General features: G+C 34.8%; 1 protein-coding gene across 1 annotated transcript in view; it reads right to left on the bottom strand.

The window, feature by feature from the left end:
- The window catches only part of LOC107557233 (protocadherin-16-like), a 48,187-nt gene extending 28,423 nt beyond the window's left edge, over positions 1-19,764 (bottom strand). Inside the window, exon 1 of the mRNA XM_016240581.1 lies at positions 19,743-19,764. The gene's annotated coding sequence lies outside the window, so the exon portion shown is untranslated. The remainder of the gene's footprint in view (positions 1-19,742) is intronic.
- Positions 19,765-24,730: the final 4,966 nt, after the last annotated feature.

Consider the following 24,730-nt stretch of genomic DNA (forward strand, 5'->3'; position numbering starts at 1 on the left):
AAAAAAAAAAAAAAATATATATATATATATATATATATAAATATATATATATATTTAAATTAAATATATATTGATTTAAATTAAAACATTCTCATTAATTATAATGTAGTTTTTATTACTAAAACTAATATAAATAGCAAAGAATTTATAATTTTTTTGTTGTACTGCAAAAATATAATTTGTTTAAATAAATAGATGTTAATAAAAATACAAATAAAAACCATTCGTGTAATGCACAAAGTATTTATATATGACAAGATACAGTTTTGTTATACTATTATACTACCTTAAATAAATACATTTAAATAAAAATAAAATAAACTCTAATTTATTTTACCATAATGCAAATATCTTATTTCTATAAAAAATATAAATTCTAAAATATTTATACATTACCATTGAGAATGATGAGAATTACAAAAAATGTCAAAAGAAAAACATCTGGATGCATTATGGTAATATGAATGGGATTTCTTTTCCTTTTATTCTTTTTTGCATTACAGTTGCATCTCAGCTTGATATTGGAATGGAAAAGCAAGTCACTTGTCTTTAAAATCTGAAATGGGAAAACTTAAGGTGCAATTATTACAAATCAAAATCAAAACACCTGCTCAGAGAATGCTGTCCACATTTCACATTGCATTCCCACGTGCACTTTATGTACCGTTCTGGAACGCCGTAGCAGCTTGCTGTGGTGTTCTGGTATAACGGGAATACTTCAAGTGTGCAGTGATAGACCAACAGGTGAATTTCTGCTGTGGCTGACGTGTCCTGAGGAGCCCGACGGTGATGGAGCCAGATCTCAGTCCAAATGAGAGCACGGCTGCTCAAGCTCTGCTCTGCAGTGGTCAACTCTTTTCCATCTGTTTTTCCCATTACCGCTATTATTTCCTGTTGGGATTACGTGTGGTGAAATACTAGCTTTCTGACAAATCAAAGCCCCATGTTTGCCTGTGTTCTTGGGATATTTGGGTAAAGTGGGTGGGATTAAGCACCTGCAATAATGACTCGTCCTGGGACGCTGTGCTAGCCAGGCCTCGCTCTCAGGACGCTGATAGAAATGACAAGTCTAACCCACCTGGTGAGTATGACCTCTACACTACATTTCAGAGCAGACTAGAGCTAATAATTTATAGTGTATTAAAGAATTAGAAAAAAAGGAATAAGATTTAAACATCAAGAGAGACTGTGGTTAAGCTGTGGATGATTGGATCAGGTGTGTGGGGTAATGGGGCATGAGGGTTCAGAGGGCTGAACAGAATATGTGTGTTTGAGAGGTTGGTAGGGTGGCACAAATCTCAAACTGATATGAGACGAAGTCTCCTTCGTTAAACAAGGTGCAGGTGAAAAAGCATTAAGGGGCTCGGTAAGCAGCCGGGCCCTCTGGGTGCAGAGGGGTTTAGGTCTTATCTTCAGGGAATGAGTTGATAATGAAAGCATATCCATTGTTCACACTCTCTGACACTGCACAAAATCTGGCTGTAATTTGGTGGGACATGTTTGCTCTCCTATATAGATATTTATTTTCTTATAAATGAAACTACTAAATAAATAAATACATTTATTAAAAAAAGAACATTATCAAAGGTTGCCAATAATATAATGCATAATTTATATGATTTAATTATTATTTAACTATGGAACAATGAATTAAGATGTATTAAATTAACATTTATTAACAATTAACAACTACAAACAATTAAATAAACAAATTATATCATATGTATAATAATGTATAACGTATGTGATTTATTTAGTTTTAATATTATAAATTATGCAATTTTTAATAAATTAAATAAATGATATATATTTATATAATGTATCATTTATATTATTATTTGTATTATATTATTATGTTAATTATATCTAAATTAAATATATATATACATACACACACAATACAATTAACAATAAATAATAAATAATAATATAAACAAATAATTGAATAATAAATAATATTATACACATGAAATTGTATATTTTTATTTATTGATTTAATTATTTAGCAAATATCCATACATAGAGTTTGCACGCTTCACAAGAGATAAAAAGGTCAGTGAGTCTGCAGACTGAAAGTGGGCCGTCTAGATTTCCTGCACACTCATCAATAGCAATTAAGTGTAAAGCCGTACAGTATTTCTGCACACGTGCAATAATCCATCTTCCATTCTGGCATCAATCAATCTGACAGTCCTGACAAGAGGCAGAATTCCCATCTGCATCACTCCATTCCTTATTCATCAATAAATTAAACGACAGACTCTGAGGGCTTCTCAGCGTCACAAGCAACAAATCACTATCTCCCTACGCTTTTCACAGCAGATCAATACTGTCGAGACACATTCAGCCCATAACAAGCAACTAGAACTTTCAACCACCACTTAGTCTTTCTGTTATTACTGAACTCGACTTGTGTGAACGCATTGCAATAACTCTGTCTGGATGAAGAGAGACTCATCCATTCCCTATCCAAAACTACTTTTGGGACAAATGTTAATAGGACTTAACACCATACGCCGTAATTCATCGCTTTCTTAGGTTGCAGACGTCTCAAGAGGCTGATCTCTGCCATAATAACTAACCAGATGAACTCTGATTAAAGGAGCAAATCTGTAATTGAAGGGTTGTGTGTAGTATGATCATGTGGTAGATGTTTTCCATTAAAACCTCTCAAAAACTGGCGCAATAAATAATGAGTCAGGAAACCGCAGTTTCTTATTAGTTAATATTAGTTACATTTATCTTGACCTACATAACTGAATTTATCTCAGCAACTAAAGTGTAATATCTTTTTTCGCCTGGTGCCGCTCCACTGCACCCCATATTATAAAGTTAAGACCTTGAGAGGAAAAATTACATACCAGACAAGAAAAAAAACGCAACTACAAAACACATACAGCAGAATATGTGTGCATTTACGAGGATATTTAGATAGATTTCTAGAACATCTTAACATGCATCAAACAAGCTCTATAAATATATGTAAATATATAAAATACCATCAGTGAGTGATTGCATTACACTGTAAATGTCTTTTGGGGTCAAACGGTTTGAATTTCCTAAATTCTAGTAGCTATTTCAGTTATTTCAAGCTGACAAATGTCTACGTATGTGAATTTTATACAGCAAACTACAACAAAACTGTCTGCTGTCTTGGGTCACTGCAGTTTTACAAGAGCAATAAATGGTTTGTTATTCCATTGCTTACAGTCTCTAACATGTGGTCTAAATTATTAATCTTTGAGTTTATCTCTTGCTCGCATCCAATGTCAAGAGGTTGATGCTGTAATTTATCTGCGTTTTTACTGAAGGCAAAACACTGAAGGCATAAACCCGTTGACCCAAACACAGGCACACACAAACAATTTCAGATAAGACAACAGATCTATTACAGGTCACTGCTTGTGCAACAGGAAAATTTGTGTTATTTTTACATGTCTCAGCAAACTTATAGAGTTTCTCGCTAATGCACACAACCCTTGATATCTGTAATTCAAGATCACCTGGTTAATCTCCGATTTCTCGTTTCGTTCCCAAGGGAATCTGCTTCTTAAAATCGCAGGGGTTAAAATAAGTAAAAGAATCCACTATTACAAGGTCTCAGGTCTGTATCAAGATAAGCAGCAGTGCTTTGGATGTGATTAATTGAGAGCTAAGCTCTGGATGTCCTTTCCTTCGCCGTGACCTTTCTGCCGATCCTTTTCAAAGAGGTTGTGAGAGGCTGTGAGTTGCAGTACGTTTGATTCAAGATGAAATCACGCCTATCTTTAAGTGCTCTCATGTATAAGTCGCCGTTTAAATCTAGTCCCTGTATATCTAGACCTATACTTTTGTGTGGCACAGCAAGCAACTTTAAGTTATCTAAAAAAGTATAACATTCATCATTTACTTGTGATTTTGTTATAAACCTGAATGATTTCATCTAAAGAAAATATTTTGAAGAATGTTTCAACTGTTTTTTTGTCCATAAAGTGGCAGTCAGTGGGGTCCAAAATAACAATGGACAAAAACAAAAACACTTTTAAACATTCGTAAAAATATCTTTTTAAGAGAAAATCATACAAAAACAAATCAAAGAACAGAAGAAAGAATTCTACTTTGCAGAATTCACACAGTTTTTTTTAAAGACATTATTGATATTTAGCTCAATATTTAAACATATTTACACAAATTAACGATTCAACGTAGATCTAACAAGTTTTTTTCCCTTTAGGGGAAGGGCCTGGACTCTGTTGATATAGATTGGTTTGGGAATTTAAATATTTTAAAATAGCCCGTTCCCTTGGAAACATGAATAATGGATGACGGATCATTAAAGATCAATAGAGCTCATAAATCAAAATCCTAACTCTTCCTATTCAATACATCATTTACCACCACAGAGAGAATGTTTCAGCTATTTTTGTCCATTGACTTTTATTTTATGGAGATCCCAAAAAATAAATAAATAAAATTACAGATCACAGATAATCAAAGATCAATATAACTCATAAATAAAATCAACTCTCCTGTTCAATATATCATTAACCACCATACTCCAGACTAACCACAAACAGTCTTATTAATTAATGGGAGCCTTTACTGACATATAGTGTTATGAAGGCCAGACAGAGCCAGTGCTTCCCACACATTTGGCAAATGGTAGTTCAAAGAGGAAGTTGGTCTGGCACTCATATGCCAGTGCTAAAATATGAGGTCTATTGTAAGAAGTGATGAAAGCGAGGTGGTTATATTGGAGCAAGCCTGTAGCTGTTCTTTGATCCAGGCATGAATCAGCAGAAAGCACTGTTCATAAATGCTTTACTGTTAATTAGCGGACTGCAGTGCAAATGGACTATTCATTGATTAGCACAAGTAGACCTTTGATCGATACTTTCTTATAATGTTGTGCACAGGATGTGACAGGTTGTTTTAATTGGACAGTTTGGGGATAATGATACTAAAATATGGAATAACAACAATGTTTTCATTTATACCAAGTGTTTGCTTGCTATAAGAAACATATACCATAAGAACCATAATACCATAATACTGCAAGTATTATACGATATAGACATAACATCCCATTATATTCAAAGTTATGTTTTGAGAGCAAAAAGCAATAATAAAGCAGATCTTCATGATTTTACCTTAACATTTTCTCTTTGGTGATTTAATGTGAGGAATATTCCCTAAACAATATTTCATTAAAAATAGGAAAATTGTTAGCAATGGCCAGATTAAAATTCTAACAAATCCATAAAAAAACATGTATTAGGAATTCAAAAAGCACAAGCCCAGACACAAACTAAATAAGAAAGAGAAATGCTTTCAGACTCTTTTATGAATGAAAATTCATGACTTCCAGAACACACCATTCTGCCATTAAACTTTCATAAAGACAGCTGTAATTAAGTTGGACAGTGATGGACCGGGGACAGTCCAGAACATTCTCTAAACTGGCAACAGATGAGAGCGGACAGATTCCAACCACTTCTCTTCCTCAATGGATCTGTGTCTCAACAACTGCAAACCGCACTGGCTGACTCCACTCAGCACTGTTTGTGTAACACGCTGCACCTTTAAGAAAATTTATGGGCAAGAGCATCTCGCTCCGAGGCACTGAGCTATGCATCACTACAGAGAATATAAAAGGCTGTATTTTAGTGGTTTTACAATAAAGGAAGGGTACAGTGTGGATGTTTTTCCTCACAACAGCTATTGCAAGATGCCACAAGAGTCTTATTTTCCTTTTACAAGTTTGTGAGATCTGGCCTTGGTCTTTGTTCCAGACTTGTGTATGCTTTTGAAGTGTATGCAGCGCTTGTTGGTTGCTTCCAATTTGTATTTCATGGCAGAAGTATGTACACAGAAGAGAAAAGCACAAACATGTTATACATAATTCATTCCTCTACTTTGGCAACTGAGGTTTGGAAACATTTGCATGCTCCATTTAGGGGGCAATGTGCTCAATGGGACATCAGAGGGTATTTTAGAAGACACCATTTCTGCTTAGTTCCACATTTCTGGCAAATTTGAAGAAAATGTTTGATTTTTCTCTTATACAGTCACTCTTCTTTTGTATGAATTGTTAACACGTATTCTAAAATGCACCAGAAGCACATCTACCTTACTATCCCAGGGATTACTATCCCAAGTGGATTCATGTGATTGTTCTGATGGAGCCTGGGGACCAATCCTGTTAAATGCAGGCTGATTAGCATCCCCGCTAGGCCTCTAATGAATGTGAGAGAGCCTTGAGAGCTTAAGTTCTCCCAGATCTGGCCAGAGTTCCTCATCAGGTCTGGCCGGGGACAGCAACTCTTCTGTTACATGCACTGATTATAACCATTTTGAAAAAATTCCAGAATGTCATTACCATTTATAAGAGATGAGCATGTCATCACAAGGAAAATATTTAATATATTGTGTAAGGACACATAAGGAAAACTATTTTATATCAGGGTTAGTGACAAATAAGTGCGTCCAAGAAACTTTCTTAGTATATTTCACACTACTGTTCATATGTCTGGAGCCAGTAATATTTTCTTTTCTTCCTTTCTATTTTTTTTTAAAGAAATTAATACTTTCATTGAGCATGGCCACACTAAACTGATAAAAAGTGAGAGTAAAGAAGGACATTCATAATGTTACAAAAGCTATTTCAAATAAATGCTGTTTTTTAAGCTTTCTATTCAAAGATTAGAAAGCTTAGAGAATTGAGAAGAATATAATATTACAAAAATATTAAGCAGGACAACAGTTTTCAGCAAGAAATGTTTCTTAAGCACCGGAGCAGCATATTAGAATGATTTCTGAAGGATCATGTGACACTGAAGACTGGAGTAATGAATTCTAAATATATTAAAACAGAAATAAATAGTTGTTTTAAGTTGTAATAATATTTTTAAAATATTACTGTTTTACTGTATTTTTAATCAAATAAATGCATTCTGGGTGAGCATTAGAGGCTTTCAAAAAAATCTTCCCGACCCCAAAATTTTGAGTGGTAGTGTATGCTGGTTACATATGACTTTGAAAATATATAAAACGTATTAAAAAAAAAAAAAAAAAATACTGCTTATTTCTTTCCTAATAAATAATACAAATTACTTAAAAATCTAAAATCATTATTCTTTTAATGACATCAAGAAAGTTTCATAAAGTCAGTATTCGCCTGACATTTTTTGGATTACGCTTAAAAAATATTATTATTTTTTATTATTATTTGCCAGCATGGACAACACCTGTCATGGATGTTTTGCAGCACAAAATCTGACTGAACAGATAAAGACTGGAAAATAACGGTAATTTTCATTTCTTATTTTATCTACAGCTTGTTAGAGGTAGAATTCTTTAGTGAAATAAAGTAGCACCAAGATGATATTTATTTAAATGAATGAGAGAGAGAATGCGTGAGCGAGTGTGAAGCTTGCGAACAAGTGAAGCTTGTTGGTTAAATTACAACAACTAAAATGTTATCACCTCATTGCTGAGAAATATAATGTAGCAAAGCTGTTGTATTTATAACAGTCACAGGGCAGGGGTTGAAAACCAGCTGATGAACGTGCCATTTCTTACCTATATAAAGTTTTCATCTCAATAAAATGCAACATTAAATCACTGTATTTATGGGCAAATGTGTAGCACTTGCATAAGGAGTTCTGCAGGGAATCGTATATGTATGTTTAGACGTAGGTCGGATGTCCACATATAGGATATGTATCCAATTAAAATCCACATTTGGAAGTGGGCCAGATAAGATACAAAAAAATCTGATCTTGTGCAGATTTTTGTGTTTACACGTGTGCAACGAATTCCAATCTGTGTCAGATTCAAGCAAAAAAAATCAGATTTTGCCACTGTGCCACTGTAGACATTGCTCTAATGTAAGAACATGTTCTACCAGCGTAAAAAAAACAAACATATTTCAACAAACCCTTATACTTGAAGCACACCGTAGTTTATGTCGTTTCCTGCCCATAATTTGAGTACAAACCCATTGATTTATTGATATTACCTCAGTGATGCTGACAAAGTGCAGGCCAGAAACTAAAAGAACACTGCCTCCTCCTTCCATACATCCCCCAACCCCTGACCTCGAATGACATTAGCCTCACATCTCAACACTCTTACGGTAAATGATCCCAGCCCTAAGGAAGAGGGAATGAGGATGGGGGTTGGGGGGAGGAAAGAATGGAAGAAACATGGCTTTATGGCACCGCCATCCTAATTTCCCCTCTCGCCGTCTCCTCTCAGATAGTGTGGTCTTAATTACGCAGCCGCCCAAAAACCCAAACAACATTAGTGCAGCATAAACTGACACTAATATATAACCTACAATGCTTTTCAATGCAGTCTCCACAGTGACAGCAGCAGCTCAGTCATACGCCTCACGACAGCTATTCTGGATGAGGGAGGATGGGTTGAGTATGGGAAGGGAAGGGGCGGAACAGCCTCTCTGGTCTGGGGGAGTTCAGTGGATAAGCATGATCTGTCAAAGCCTCATAAACATGGGCAGACAAACGGTGTTCTCCCCCAAAAATAATGGACATGTGCTTCATACGGTATCACTTTGACTTAAAGGCACAGAGATTTTTGAGCTTACTGAGTTATTAAGGTATGCAGGCCTCAGGTAAATCATTCAGAACCCCAAGAGAAGAAATGAAGAAGTTTATGTGGAAGTCGATTACAGCATCTGTAAGACTTATTTTGGCCTTTATTTACAGGACTGTAGAGAGCAAATCTGTTACCTTCTGTAACATGACATGAGTCTTCTTAAAGGGATAGTTCACCCAAAAATATTTTCTTTAGTGGAACACAAAAGATGGTATTTTGAAAACTAATGAACATTTTGAAAGTTAATGAACAAACCAAATTAGACCCCACTGACTTGACTGAGATGTTTTTCAAAATATCTTTTTGGTGTCATTCCAGGTTTTGAAAGACATGAGGGTGAGTAAATGATGATTTTGAGGTGAACTATCCATTTAAAAATGGTTATAAATAAAATCCAACGCTTGGCAGAGTTAGTGACCTTGAGTTTCCAGACGCCCAAACTATAACAGCAAGTTTTGTAATTGTTATAAACAATTTCTGCCGCAGAGTAAATCGCCAGCATCATGATGGGAGACACACTCATCTGTAAGTTTACAAATTACATACAAGTATCCGTGAACCATAAAGCCCCTTTGTGAGAGAAATTACATTGACAGTCACATTTGGCTTTGATTATGGCAGCTAAATTAAATGTTCCCTCCTGGTGGAATGACCTGCCCAACTCAATCCGAGCATCTGAGTCCTTAACCATCTTCAAGAATCGGCTAAAAACACATCTCTTCCATCTTTATTTGACCCTCTAACTCTAGCATTCTCCATTCTAATTCTATTCTTAATTTTTTTTTAAACGTGCCCCTTTTAGACTTGCACTCTATTTATTTATTTTAAAAAAGCTAACACTAGCTTGCTCTATTCTTTTTCTATTCTGTCTGTTTATTATTATATATTATATATTTATTATTATATAATAAAAAAAACCTTTCTATGTGTACTGCGTTAAGCTAACTGAGACCTGTTACAGCACTTGCATATCATTGCTCTTTCGTTGAGTTTGATTGCTTCCATTGTCCTCATTTGTAAGTCGTGTTGGATAAAAGCGTCTGCTAAATGACTAAATGTAAATGTAATGTAATGTTTCTGAAAAGTTAGTGCCATATGTTTCAAGAATGGAAAACATACAGGATAGCACTTGAGAAAGTGAAAGAAAGATGCTAACAAGAACTATTCCCCACATGTGACTGAATCCAGGAAAAAATACCTAAGGAAGAGTCAGATTTAAGCTCCGTAAGAAGAAAAACAAAACATCTGAGGCCTGAAATCAATTACGCGAACCCAGAGAGTGCAGACCAAAGTATGGAGCGAGCGGGTCGGTTCTACATCATTTTCCTATCTCATGTAGCTAATGACTCAGGTCTTATCACCACCGCATGACGGAGCCCCATGAAAGATGGAAATCATTTCAAACCACATCCCTTGACCTTGTTCCAGCGATTTCACCACAAAAAAGAAAAATGTCTACCGACCAACATTTGAGATACATACCCACTTCATTCCTGGCATTCCTCTCAGCGTTTCTACTACATCAACACAAATTCAAGTTGTCTAGAAGTCATGGGACCACCTACTGTAACCTGTGAGGTCAGTTCAAGCGCTGGTCATTGAGTTGCAAGTGTGTGTAAGAGGCTTCCAGGCATTGTGCATTGTTTCTCTGCTCCTTGACTGTGGCAGAAATTACTTTAATACGTGTAAATATGAAGTTCAGCACAATTTCACAACCAGAGCCTGCTTTTGCGAAGTCCCTTTGATGTGGGCTTACAACAGACGTACTGCACAGACCATCTTAATGATAAAGAATAATTCCTAAATAATATAAAAATATAAACATTTTATATAAAATATAATTTAAACTATGTAGGGTTTAATATAATATAATATAATATAATATAATATAATATAGAGCGGGTCGGTTCTACATCATTTTCCTATCTCATGTAGCTAATGACTCAGGTCTTATCACCACCGCATGACGGAGCCCCATGAAAGATGGAAATCATTTCAAACCACATCCCTTGACCTTGTTCCAACGATTTCACCACAAAAAAGAAAAATGTCTACTGACCAACATTTGAGATACATACCCACTTCATTCCTGGCATTCCTCTCAGCATTTCTACTACATCAACACAAATTCAAGTTTTCTAGAAGTCATGGGACCACCTACTGTAACCTGTGAGGTCAGTTCAAGCGCTGGTCATTGAGTTGCAAGTGTGTGTAAGAGGCTTCCAGGCATTGTGCATTGTTTCTCTGCTCCTTGACTGTGGCAGAAATTACTTTAATACGTGTAAATATGAAGTTCAGCACAATTTCACAACCAGAGCCCTGCTTTTGCGAAGTCCCTTTGATGTGGGCTTACAACAGACGTACTGCACAGACCATCTTAATGATAAAGAATAATTCCTAAATAATATAAAAATATAAACATTTTATATAAAATATAATTTAAACTATGTAGGGTTTAATATAATATAATATAATATAATATAATATAATATAATATAATATAATATAATATAATATAATATAATATAATATAATATAATATAATATAATATAATATAATATAATATAATATAATATAATATAATATAATATAATATAATATAATATAATATAATATAATATAATATAATATAATATAATATAATATAATATAATATAATATAATATAATATAATATAATATAATATAATATAATATAATATAATATAATATAATATAATATAATATAATATAATATAATATAATATAATATAATATAATATAATATAATATAATATAATATGATATAATATAATATAATATAATATAATATAATATAATATACATAAATCTGTAGCCAGGCTGTGCAATGTAACTACACACATACTTTTCAGACCTTTGATGATATTCTGAAAACTATAAAAAATCATTATAATTCATGTATATATTATACATTCATTTAAAATCTTAATGATAAAGAATAATTCATAAATAATATAAAAATTATAAACGTTTTATATAAAATATAATTTAAACTATGTAGGGTTTAATATAATATAATATAATATAATATAATATAATATAATATAATATAATATAATATAATATAAATCTGTAGCCGGGCTGTGCAATGTAGCTACACACATATTTTTCAGACCTTTGATGATATTCAGAAAACTGTAATAAATAATTATATAATTCATGTATATATTATACATTCATTCAAAATATTAAAACAAAATACAGTCAAAATCATATTAATATTTAGTAAAAAAAAAAAAAAAAAAAAGATTAATTTAAAGGTACCAATTTACCAATACACAGAAATAAACAACAATATATTACTAAAACATGGTGATACGTAGAAAATGCCGCATAGTGACTTTGATGAACATTTTAAATTGATTATGCAAATTAGCTTGGGAAGTGATTCACTGAAACGGACAGATTGAATTGATTCATAAAAATGAATTGAACTTACCAACTCTAACGCTGTTTGTGATATTAACGATTCTTATATTCACAATGTTTATTATTTTTATATAAATAGCCCAGATTTAATATTTACTGATGTTCATGTTGGTTGTATAGTGAAGGAAGTTAAAAAGCACAGAGGGTGAACGAATCCATACTTTAACAAGGTTGATAGAAAGGTCATAGGCACAAATGCTGTTCAGAATTCACTTATACAATGCACATTTAGAGAGAGAGGAAGAAAGAAATAGAGAAAGAAGGAGGGAAGGGGGGAAATAGGAGAAAAAAAGGTGATTAGAAGGCAGAAACAGGGGGAAGGGAAAGAGAGAAAGCACCTCCCTTGAGAGTCCTGCTTAGTGTTAAGGCCTTGAAAAACACTTGAGCAGAACCTCACCGATCTGTCTAATGGAAGCCATATTGAATTAGGCCAGTGTGAACACACACAGCAGATTGTAGAAGGTGACTCATGCACACTTTCATGACCACAGAAATCACAATAAATGCTGGCCAATTTGATAGCTGACAACTGTGTAAGCCGCCAAAATCCAAGGTTAAAGTGACATATTTCTCTCAGTCAAACAATAACTAGATTTTGGTTTTGTAAGGGCGCAGTATAGTTCGCTTAACTTGATTTACACTGCATTGACCGATCAAGACCTCTGTGAGTGTGGAAATAGAGAAACCAAGCTTACTGATCATCATATACAACAGCATATCATTGAAACAACGATTTAAAGGGTTAAAATCCCAGTCAGGGTCCCAATGGAGATGTATGAATATATGAATCAATGATCAGGACCCCGGGGAATGTGGATTAATGGAGGAAAGATTGTTTGGGGAGCAAAGAGAAATGGAGCGAGAGAGATGAAGAGATGGAAGATCTCTTGAAACCGTCAAAACAATAAGACATTCCTTTTTACACTAGTAAAGCTCTGTGTTAATGTATTACACTGATGGTGGAACAGGACATTATTTATTTACATGAACTATCATGTACCAGAAAGGAGTTACAGAGAGAGTTATGGAATCAGAGATGGTACAGAAGAAAGAAATAGCTGCAGTTTATTCAGATCACATTCCAAGCAGGTTACTGTTCCCTATACGATAAAAAAAAAAAGATTTCCCATGAGAAACAGGCCTCAATAATCTCATAAATTTCCCGCTAGAGGTTCAGAAGAGATCTTGACAATGACTCATACTGTTCTCACATTTGTATAAACACCAGTTTGTTGTCAAAGTCAGAAAAATCAGTACAAACTCAAACATTTCTCATTAAAATCTCCCAACATAGATAACACCTCCCTTTTAAAGTCCAGATCTTTACATGATTCAAATGACACCAAAATGACGTACACTGAAAAACAGCTTTTTAATTTTAAAACAGGTACAACCGCAGAAAACTATATTTCTTGTCCTGCAATCATTTAACAAATGTAAAATGTAAAAATGAAATGGATGATGGATGGACATGGGTAAAATGTTACAATGTTTATTTTATTCTACATTTATTTTTTAACGTGATATTTTATTCTATTTTAATTTTATTTCATTTTAATTTTAAATGTTATGTTCATTTATATTTAAATTTAATTAATTTGGTTTTTATAATATTTTAATATTACATTTTATTTTAATTTTATGTTTTATATTATTTACATTTTACATTTAATTTTTATTTTATATTAATTAATTTAATAAGATTTTTTTGTTATTTTATATTATTTTTATTTTAAGATTTTAAGTTTCATAACAATTTTGCTTTGTTTTATTTCAACAACAAGTTGGTCAAATAGAATTAATAAAGTGCACTGATCATTTGAGTATTTTATTAACTCAAATATATTTCACATAACCGACCATTAAACAAAATTCTGCCAATTTACTGTGTATCTCCATACACATTGTTATAGCTATACACTCTTACTGTATGTCAACTATTGATTCATTCATGTCTATATTTAGGAGAAACATCTGATACTCAAAACTGAATTAAATCCCCTGAGCTTTGAACAAACAACCTTTGAGCAATAAAATCACTCTCTCGCTCTACACGCAGTCGATTTTATAGAGTAATTGAAGTCATTACCTCTCTGGCTATAAATTATAATTAGATCTGAGCATTTAGACCCCCAACCCCCCCAAACACACACATGCTCCCCAATCAATCCCCACCTCCTCACACATGTGCCTCTCTCAAAGGAGGGTTTGGGGGAGAATTCAAACTTGTAAAGCACCTGTTACCTCAGGGGTGCCCTGTTGTTGTGAAAGGACTTCCGAGGAGCTTAGCAGGGGCACACAAACCAAAATAAAGCTGTCAGCGAATCCCTGCTGTCCGGATGTAACCGTTACAGCCTCACTGTCTAAGACTATGCACCAGCCAAGTCACGGCCTCTGGACACGGACGGACCACGACGGTTTACACCCCACGCTCAGCAGATAATTAAGTCTCTCCCTTGTGGAAAACAGGTCATAAATTATCAGAGTGGTACAGCATTTCCTGCACACCCATATGCATCTTTAACAAAACCTACAAGAAGTTCATGCATATAAATCGCTTGCAGTCACAGACACACACCCTCCCACTCACACACACACAAACATCCTCCAGACAGCGCACACCAGCTTGGTCCCACTTGCACTCTATTTTCTTCACTTTTGGCTACCTAAAGCTCTGGGAATGGCCAAGAAAAACAAGCCGGCTGAGCACAAGATAGCGCACAGGTCAAAGGTCATGAGGCTCCAGCTGGGACGTAGAGAGTCAGGCCAAGAGCGGAGCGAGGGAGAGATGAGTAACATGCATGCACAAGCACACGTGTGTTTGTATGTGCGTGCGGGTGCGAGAAACATCCGAGGGAACATTTAAATCAAGACCTTGTCCTCGAGAATCGCTCGACCTTAAAGTGCACTGATCCAAGTTGTGCCTGCATTTTAGAAGAAGAAATTAAAATGACATATTTTATGGTTATTAGAAAACATTACCAGAGGAAGCTTTTATCTGACCAGTGTTTGACATCAGTCTAATTGGAATCGTCCCCTGAGGACCAAACCACAAAACGTTGCCTCCACTGCCAACTCTTATTACCAAACAAATGGGTTTACAGCAAACGCTAAAACAACCACAGAGAAATTAGTGCATATCTGTATATTACAGAAGTTTCCTTTTTCAATGCATTTGGTTAAGATATATATATATTTTTTTAAATATGATTAATATGTTAATGTTGTCTGTAAATATAAAATAAAATGTTTGATAAAAAACAAATTATAATACAAGGTTACACTTTATTTTAAGGTGTCCTTGTTACAGTGTAATTATACTAGGGCTGCCCCCTAATAGTCGGCTAATGGTTAGTCGGCTAGAAAAGGCATATTTTATTAGTTGCAGGGGGAAAAAATCCACAGGCAAAGTCACGCAGTCCATGACGGACAGATATTGTTAACGGCTAGTCTATAGCAATACAGTACATCGGGCAGTACATCCAAACGCTCGCCTATCAATCATCGACCTCAAATTTGACTTATCATCTGAAATATGTAAGTATTAGCAACTTTCCATGGCCACTCAATCTAATGTTAATCTAGAAATATGTGAGCTGTTCAAGTGTCTGTGCGGAGTGTGTTAGCTGAACAGTAGCGCGCTCGCTGCAGGACAGATGAAGGCGCCGGAGCGGTCATTTGCTCTTTAAATAGCTGCTCCGCCATTTTTGCTCATACAGCTAAGAGCAATACATCTTTCGAATCTCTAAAGAATCTATGTTTATTTGTTTGCACTCACAATAACAACAAAACACGCTTTTGTAAAATAATGAAAGCAAGCAGGATGCGATTCTGCCGTCTCGGTCTGTTACAGACATTAAAAATATATCTATAGAGAGTGAAATGTCTACGTTCAAATTAACCAATTCAAATGGAAAACAAATATTCTCAGATTATGTGATCCGTATGAAACATTCATACAGGCGCATCTATCAATCATCGACCTCAAATTTGACTTATTATCTGAAATATGTAAGTATTAGCAACTTTCCATGGCCACTCAATGAAGGCACAGATGAAGGCGCCGGAGCGGTCATTTGCTCTTTAAATAGCTGCTCCGCCATTTTTGCTCATACAGCTAAGAGTAATACATCTTTCGAATCTCTAAAGAATCTATGTTTATTTGTTTGCACTCACAATAACAACAAAACACGCTTTTGTAAAATAATGAAAGCAAGCAGGATGCGATTCTGCCGTCTCGGTCTGTTACAGACATTAAAAATATATCTATAGAGAGTGAAATGTCTACGTTCAAATTAACCAATTCAAATGGAAAACAAATATTCTCAGATTATGTGATCCGTATGAAACATTCATACAGGCGCATCCACTATTGTGGAGATGACGAGTCAGTGTTGCCGACTTCATCAACTGACTTAAGCCGAAAACAAAAAAAACACTAGTTTATCAATTTATTAAAATGTTAATGCTGTCTCCTTACTGTTTTTCCCTGACACATTCATAATCATTACTTATACGGGGCACTGTGGCAAGCTTTATGCGTGTGCTTGAGCGCCTATTAGGCTATGTTGGCAATTAAAGGCTCATTATTATGATTTAAATAGTTTATTAATAAACGTCAGATTAGTCGACTAATGCTTAAAATTAACGACTACTAGTCGACCAGAAAAATCCTTAATCGAGGATAGCCCTAAATTATATATTTAAGTACTGAGTAATATTAATTAACTACATGTACTTATTATATGGTTAGGGTTAGGATTAGTTTGTTTTAGGGTTACTTGCATGTAATTATGCATAATTTATTGTTATTATAATAGTAAGTACATGTAATGTGTAACAAGGTCACCTTAAAATAAAGTGTTACCAAATACATATGAATAAGTGTTACAAATATATGAATAAAATATTTATTATTTAATAAATAATTATTTTCACAAACACACACATACGTATATATATTGCATATACAAGTATGTATAAACGTAAATATTCAATATATTTTAAAAGGTGCATAAATTAATAATGCATTAAATAAAAAATATTTAAAAAATAAAGAAATGTAAAAAAGAATTTATGCATTACATTAAAATTACTGTTAAAAATATTTTTTCCATCACTGAAATTAGATTTTAAATCTTAAATGCCCTTGAGCTTCATTTGTTTTATGAATATACAATTTATTTTTTCTTTACATAATGGAAAGTTTTCATTAGATTCACCAAAGAAGGACAATGGATGTTGGAGAGGAGAGAAAAGTGGAGCTCCTAAATTCTCCAGCTGTAGACCGTCTATAAAGTCAGTGTCTCATAAAAGAGATGAGGAGCATGACATCATCATGACCTCAATTAGAAAAGATGCCTGGGAGGCTTTCACACTGTCTGTTTCCTTACATTTATGATTAACTCCAAAGATACCATCTCAGTACATCACACCCACAATTCTGCACCAATAAACCTCTCACATATTTGAAATTGCCTCTTGCCATTTAACTGCCATATTTGTGGTATGACAGGCAGGAATATCTGCCGCTATAAGTACCACTGTTTCGATTAAAGCTGTCCTTCCAGCCCCTGCTCTCATCAGCGTTAGTACTGCCTGTGTCCTTTCCAATGGAAATGAAACCCTCTTCATGCTCAAGTCTCTCTTCACACAAAACTACATTATCTCAGAATTAATCCTTTCCCAAAACTGTTGCTTTATGAGTCCCATTATAACAAAACACATCTGTACAACACTGCAAACAGAGCCAACAGTCACATCAAACCATGTAGACATAACAGGGACCCCTCTGCAGTCACCTCCCAGGACGGGACCCACGCTGGGTGGATGTTCGTTTCTCACACCTGCTGGGTCCCCACAGCCAGTTTAATCGAACCCGTTACTATAGATCCATCACTGACACACACAGAGGAGATGACGTGTGAGCGAGGTAGGAGATCGACACTCTCTCTCACATTCCCACACATGGGAGGCAAACAAGGAGTTAAGGAGTGTGTTGTGGAAAAATGAGAGAGAGTAGTTGTGTGTGCCAATATAAGCCGAGGAGGATGAGATTATTTTTGAATCACTGTGCCTCTGGGCCTCTGAGCTGCCAACAAAATAAAAGACTTCTAGTCAGGGTGCAAAGCTCTCATCATCACATGATATGTGCGGTCAAACAGGGCTAGCAGGAAGGTGATTAGCTGATCAAAGTCCTCTTAAGTGGATTTGGGTTTCAGGGTGGGCTCTGAACAGATCAGCTGGACCTTTTAGTGCAACACTTTAGTATTTAGGAGGGCTGTCTGGAGGTGTTTACCACTGTGGACAAATAGATGAAAGAGTTACTCTTTTAAGGATGACTATACTGCACAAAAAAAAAAAAACTTTACAAGCAAAAAATAAGAGAATGAGAGCTTATTATTAGAATAGAGCTTACAATTTTATATTATTATTATTTTAAACACAAACACACACACACACACACACATATATATATATATATATATATATATATATATATATATATACTTATTACTATTACTAATTATTAGAAATCTGCTAATTGTTTCTTGTTTTAAATTTTTTTTCTTTGAAGAATATTTAGAATATTTATCTTGTTTAAATAGATGTACAAGCTTTTTAACCATTTTTAAACTTTATTTTACAAGCAAATACAAGCAAAAATAATAGAATTAGTAACCTATAACTAATAACCAACTAACTAATAAATTAGTTATTCATAATAATATAATATAACAACATTATTATATTATTAATACTACTAATAATTAGTAATCTGCAAAAAGTTGTTTCCTGTTTTAATTAACAAAAATATTTTCTTTGAAAAAATATTCTTATATCTTATGCAGTCTTCTCAAGTACATTAATCTTTTTAAAGAGATTCATAACCAGAAATCAAGGCAAAAATTATGATTAAGAAAATTATGATTTTTTTGTGTAGTTCACAGTAACAACAATGACCTGTGCTATAGTTTTTTTTACATACTCTGCAGTTCAAGATAAATTCATAAATATATATTTATTTATCTCCATGTGTTCTTATCCAGTGATATACTGTACATATTACATTTGTTTCATGTTTCTTAAATCTTGCTGCAAAACAAAATAAAGTGTTGCAAAAAAGCATAACAGAATCTGCACTCACAGGTAATGCCAAATCCTCTGCCAATATATAGGCCAAGTACAAATAAACAGAGCGATAAGAATTGACTCCGGTGGTATTGTTCAAAAACGGCATGTTATGACTGTTTGGTTCTGAGTTCCGTCTGCGAAAACAAAGCTACTGTGACTGGGAACAGCTCTGCATCTCCTTAATATTTTGCTTAAAAGCACAAGACAAAGCAGCATGTTTCAAATGAATGCTTCCTTCCATGAGTCTCTGTTCCGTACGTTCAGTGAACCTCTTTTCCTGTCCCAGGAAAACTCCCGGAATTGAAAGTTCCGTCTGCCCCTTCATTGACTCCCAAGCTGCACGTATTTCCAGCCTAGGATGACCCTTTGGGAGTGTCTGTGAGTGTTGGTCAGCATGTTCATACCTCACAGCCGTGAATTCCACTTGGATGATTTAATTCATAATCAAGCTAATGTACTATATATAACAAGTTTTTTCTCTTTTGATTCAGGAAGAATGGTTGTCCTCTCCAAAACATAACCCACTCCAGTCTGCAATACCTCTCTGAAATGTTACAGACCTCTACAAGGACATTACTGCAAGCCACTTCTTTACATTCTCTCTCTGTCTCCTGCCATCTCTCTTTTTCCTACAGAGTCCCCAGATAAGAGACAGAGATCCTCTAATCAAGCTTAGCTGGCAGTCCATTGCGGGGTCATGTTCAGCTCAGCTCAGCACTGGGTGTGAGATAAAAGGCAGAGAAAACGCATGTGAGCAAGAAAAGTCGTGATGAGACACCCTAACGTTCTTTCTTCTTTCTGCTTTAGTACTGATGCGAACAGGTTTTGAAATTAACACCCGCCATCCCGCCAAATGCGGGTAAAAATCAGCTGTGGCGGGTAACGCTGTCAAATCACTAGCCAATTTGGCAAGTTACTTTTCATAAATGATGTTCAGACATTAATTTCTTGGGCAAGTTCATTTAAGCCAAATCTGCGCATATTTAGTGCAAATACTGAACTCGTGAGTCATCATGATATATTAAATACAGCCTAATTGCGCAGCATCTTATCTAGCTTACTTGAACATCCCCGACAAATAACGGCGCGCTGGTTTCCTTTGAAAACGACTAAAGACTCACACAGTGTCTACAACAGACGCGAGCAGCGCGGCAACATAGAACCCATTATGATCATTGATGCTGTCTACACTGGATGCAGTGCGACATGACAAATCCCAGACAGTAAACTGATGATTCGTTCTATTTATGACGCACTGACACAAAGTTCAAGTGATTTGCAACGTCTGCTTTGTCACATCCAGTGTAGACTGCCACAAGCTGTTGGTTTATTTTGGTAATTTTTTTTTAGTTGGCAAGTAAATGTTATGAATGGCCGGTAACTTAAAAATTTAGTAGCCAAATTGGCTGGTGAGTGAAAAAGTTAAATTCAAACCCTGGATGCGATGTAGTCACAGCTCTATACAGCTCTGACTTCTGAGGAGCTGAACACTTTGTTTGCTGCACATGATAGTCATATGTAACCAGGGTGTTGCAGGTAGTTGCCACTGCAACATATTATGATTGGATCATTTGAATGAATACTTTGGTAACACTTTACAATTAAGTTCAATTCTCTGACATTAGTTAATGCATTAGGCATTATGAACTAACAATGGACAACAATTTTTAACACAAATTATTTATCTAGATTAATGTTAATTGAATTGTTAATTCAGGTTTGTCCACAGTATATCAACTAATGTTAATTTGTGTGTATGTACTGCATATGAAATTAACATGAACCTAAATCAATTTATTAATGTTTTGTTTTGCTTTTGTTTTTTCAGTTTTCATTTTAATTTTTGTTTACATTTAATTTTTATGTCCTTTTGTCTTTTCTATTTCACTGTATACTGTACGTATTTCCATTTTAGTTGCCGTATGTTAGTATTTCAAATTTAACTTATTTTATTTCAGTTACTTGTCAAGGCAACATTTCTCATTTCCATTTTTTATCTAATATTTATATAGAATTTTTATTTTTATAGTTTATCATATTTGTATTTATTTGATATTTTACTTTATTTCAATAAACGAAAAAAAAAACTGAACATAAAACAAAAGTAAAAAAAATATTATAAAGTCACACTTTATTCTAAAGTTCCAATTCTTGCTATTAACAAAACCATTAACTTTGACTTTTGCCACAATAAACTCCTAATCTGCTGCTTATTAATAATTAGTAAGGTAGTTGTTAAGTTTAGGTATTGGGTAGGATTAGGGATGTAGAATATGGTCATGCAGAATATGTGCTTAATAAGTACTAATAAACAGCCAACATGTTAATAATAGGCATGCTAATAAGCAACTAGTTAGTGAGAATTGTTCCTATACTAAAGTGTTACCTTCCTGTTATATTTTGTCAACAAAGCCTTGAAATCAAATTACTTTTAAATTAAAATCAATTACTTTTCATAACAATGTATTTTGCTTGTTTCTTTGTTATTGTTCATGAAACAAAGAAAAAACTCCTTATCAAGGGTAATGGAACTCTTTCCAATTAATCACAATTTTTTTACTAGCAAAACTGGTTAAGTCGTCTTAACTCTGACTATCAGCCATGTACACAGGTGCAGAGATTACCAATTTGAAGGATGAAGTTACCCAGAACATCTTTAAAACCCCAGAGCTTTATAGTTTATGAAATTGAAGATGCACAGCTTCATACCAACCAGTTAAGGAGTCTGACCTGTTGACCTCTGGAGCAGGGTGACAACAAGAATGCACGTTTAACTAATGTCCTGGGATTGACAGAACATGAGGGGGCCAAAACACCTCCATCCTTTGAAGAAAACAAATGTGAGCACACATATCAATCTCAATATCTCAATATCAATCGCCCAAAATGATATATCTCAACAGTATTATAACTCTGAATGACACGTTCAGCTAGTTCTCACGTTGCTACGGTCAAATAAAACAATGTTGAGGAAATAGGTGCCAGCTTCTGTGAACTTCACAACTTTTTATATTTACTGCAGTGGATGTGAGATTAAGGAGACTGACGTTTATGGAGACTGGGGGGTGTGGAGGGGTGGCTTCACCATCTCTCTCCACAGAGCCGGACTAGCACGGGATGAAGAAACAACACAGCCTTGTAAATTTCTACCTTAAACACTTGGTTCCCTGCAGGCCTATTCTAAACCGGGCCGTCAGATTGGGTTAGCCACCAAATCCAGAGCGCACAGTGGCCTCAGTGTGCATGAGGTTAGTTAATACCCCAGTCATCTTCTCTCTCTAAACACATACTAGAACGCTTTTTTACTGTCTTTTGCACATATCGACACGGCTCTGCCTTTAAACGGTCTCTGCGATCAAATATAACTATCAAACAAATCGTGTTTCTTTTGTAAATGTCACGTTAGTTGGGTTGCTTAAGCTAACTAGTTACAGAATTACCTGTTGAACACACAAAATACACTCTCTTGTAAATTTTTTGTGAATAAAATGTTGTTACTGACGGAAAAATTTGACTGAAATGCTATAGTTCTTGTATCTCGTTAGAATTTTCATGCATTAAAAACGAACCAACCATATGGCACATTAAAACCAATAGAATTCTGCAGTTTTAACGTCAAACCTGGCTTGATGCAGCATATTTGAATATGGAAAGAGGGTGATATTTTCATTAAATAATGACTAAAATATTATTCACAAAATTGCAATTTAATTTTTGGTGTTGTACCAAACATTTTTGACAAAGCACTATGGGAATAATTCTCTCGTAATGAGTCACAATATTCTTGCCAGGCCCAGTCCGTTATCAACTTGTGTTGTAGATGAACAGTCAAGGTATAAACAGATCAACACAGCAAGTTTGTTTAAGCTCATGTGTAGCCTTGGCCAAGCAACTCTCTGACCTCTCCTTATCGGAGACAGAATCACAGTCTTAAGTTATTCATCATTCTCTCATGGAACAATAAACAAATCCATGGTCCAATTTTTGCAAAAGTCCAAAAAATTCTACCCTACAAACGTCACTCGAACAACTTGGAGCGAACAACTTTACATGTTTGGCACAGCTCATTATGTTCCTAACAATTAGAAAATAATATTTGTAAGTTTAAATCAAATGAGAGCTTTTGGAGGCACTGGGTTCATTTCGTGGCAACAAATGACATTTTTCAAGCTTTTATTTGCTAGATCTTGAAACTTTTACGTTCAATAGTCAGTAAAGAGCTAGTCATATCCATAAAGCAGTTAAATTTCGCTGTAAAAAAACAACTAAGCAGTCCTCTGTGTATTTACTTATATAGAGAAAAACGAGCATGTTTACCCAGAATTCAGACAACAAAATTGAAAATGAGTAACACTTATATAGGGAATAGACAGTGATTTTGGACACTACAGAACAGTTAAGCGATTTGTCGTGTTGGCACAAGCAAGAATCATGACGTTTGAGGGCAGCAACAGTGCCAGTTTGTCCACCCAGTTGTTAAGTGTGAGTCATTGCCCATGTGTGTCAGAGTTTCACTTATCACTCTCGAGTGTTTTACCAGGACCTGTGGAGCGCGATTGTGAGAGTCCTGGAGGAATGTGGGGGCGCCAGGCGACATTCTCCCATTTCCGTCCCAGTGTATATATCTACCTCTTCTACCACCTCTCTTTTCCTGTCTGTCTGGCAAAATGTATATATACACACACACACACACACACACACACACACACACACACACACACAAACTCCTTCCAGCTCAACATAAGCAGAATCAGACACTGCCCTGAACACAGCCTGAGATGTTTGTTTATTCTGTAGATGTTTTTTCTTGGCCTGTGAATATTAACGGACCATGTTTATCTCCCCTGAAAAAAGTAGGTTTCATATTTTATCCAGAAACCACACATAATAATGTTAAAATAAAACATTAAACATTAAATAACAACATAATGAACATTGGATCAACATGCGGTTTAAAGGGATAGTTCACCCAAAAATGACAATTCTTTCATTAATTTCCCACCCTTATGTCGTTCCAAACCTGTAAGACCTTCGTTCATCTTCAGAACACAATTTAAGATATTTTTGATGAAATTCGAGAGCTTTCTGACCCTCCAAAGAAACACAACTGACATGTTGAAGGCCCAGAAAGGTAGTAAGGACATCATTAAAATAGTTCAAGTGACATCTGTGGTTCAACCTTAATTTTACGAAACTACGAGAATCCTTTTTGTGCGCAGAGAATACAAAATTAACAACTTTATTCAACAATTCTTCTCTTCTGTGTCAGTCTTCGACATGCGTTCACAAGAGTACCAAGACACATGCATGTGGTGCTACTCGGTTTTCATCAAAAATATTTTAATTTGTGTTCCGAAGATTCGGAAGGTCTTACAAGTTTGGACCGGCATGAAGGTGGGTAATTTATTACAGAATTTTCATTTTTGGGTGAACTATACCTTTAATATTCACAGATGCTAGTCCATATTTGCATTTGATTTAAGTGTACTGACCTCCTTTTGATTTATTCAAAATTTCCCAAATTCTGTGTTCGCAATATTCTGTCATT

The sequence above is a fragment of the Sinocyclocheilus grahami genome, unplaced genomic scaffold (genome assembly GCF_001515645.1).
Source record: "Sinocyclocheilus grahami isolate Dianchi unplaced genomic scaffold, SAMN03320097.WGS_v1.1 scaffold593.1, whole genome shotgun sequence".
Taxonomy (NCBI): Eukaryota; Metazoa; Chordata; class Actinopteri; order Cypriniformes; family Cyprinidae; genus Sinocyclocheilus; species Sinocyclocheilus grahami.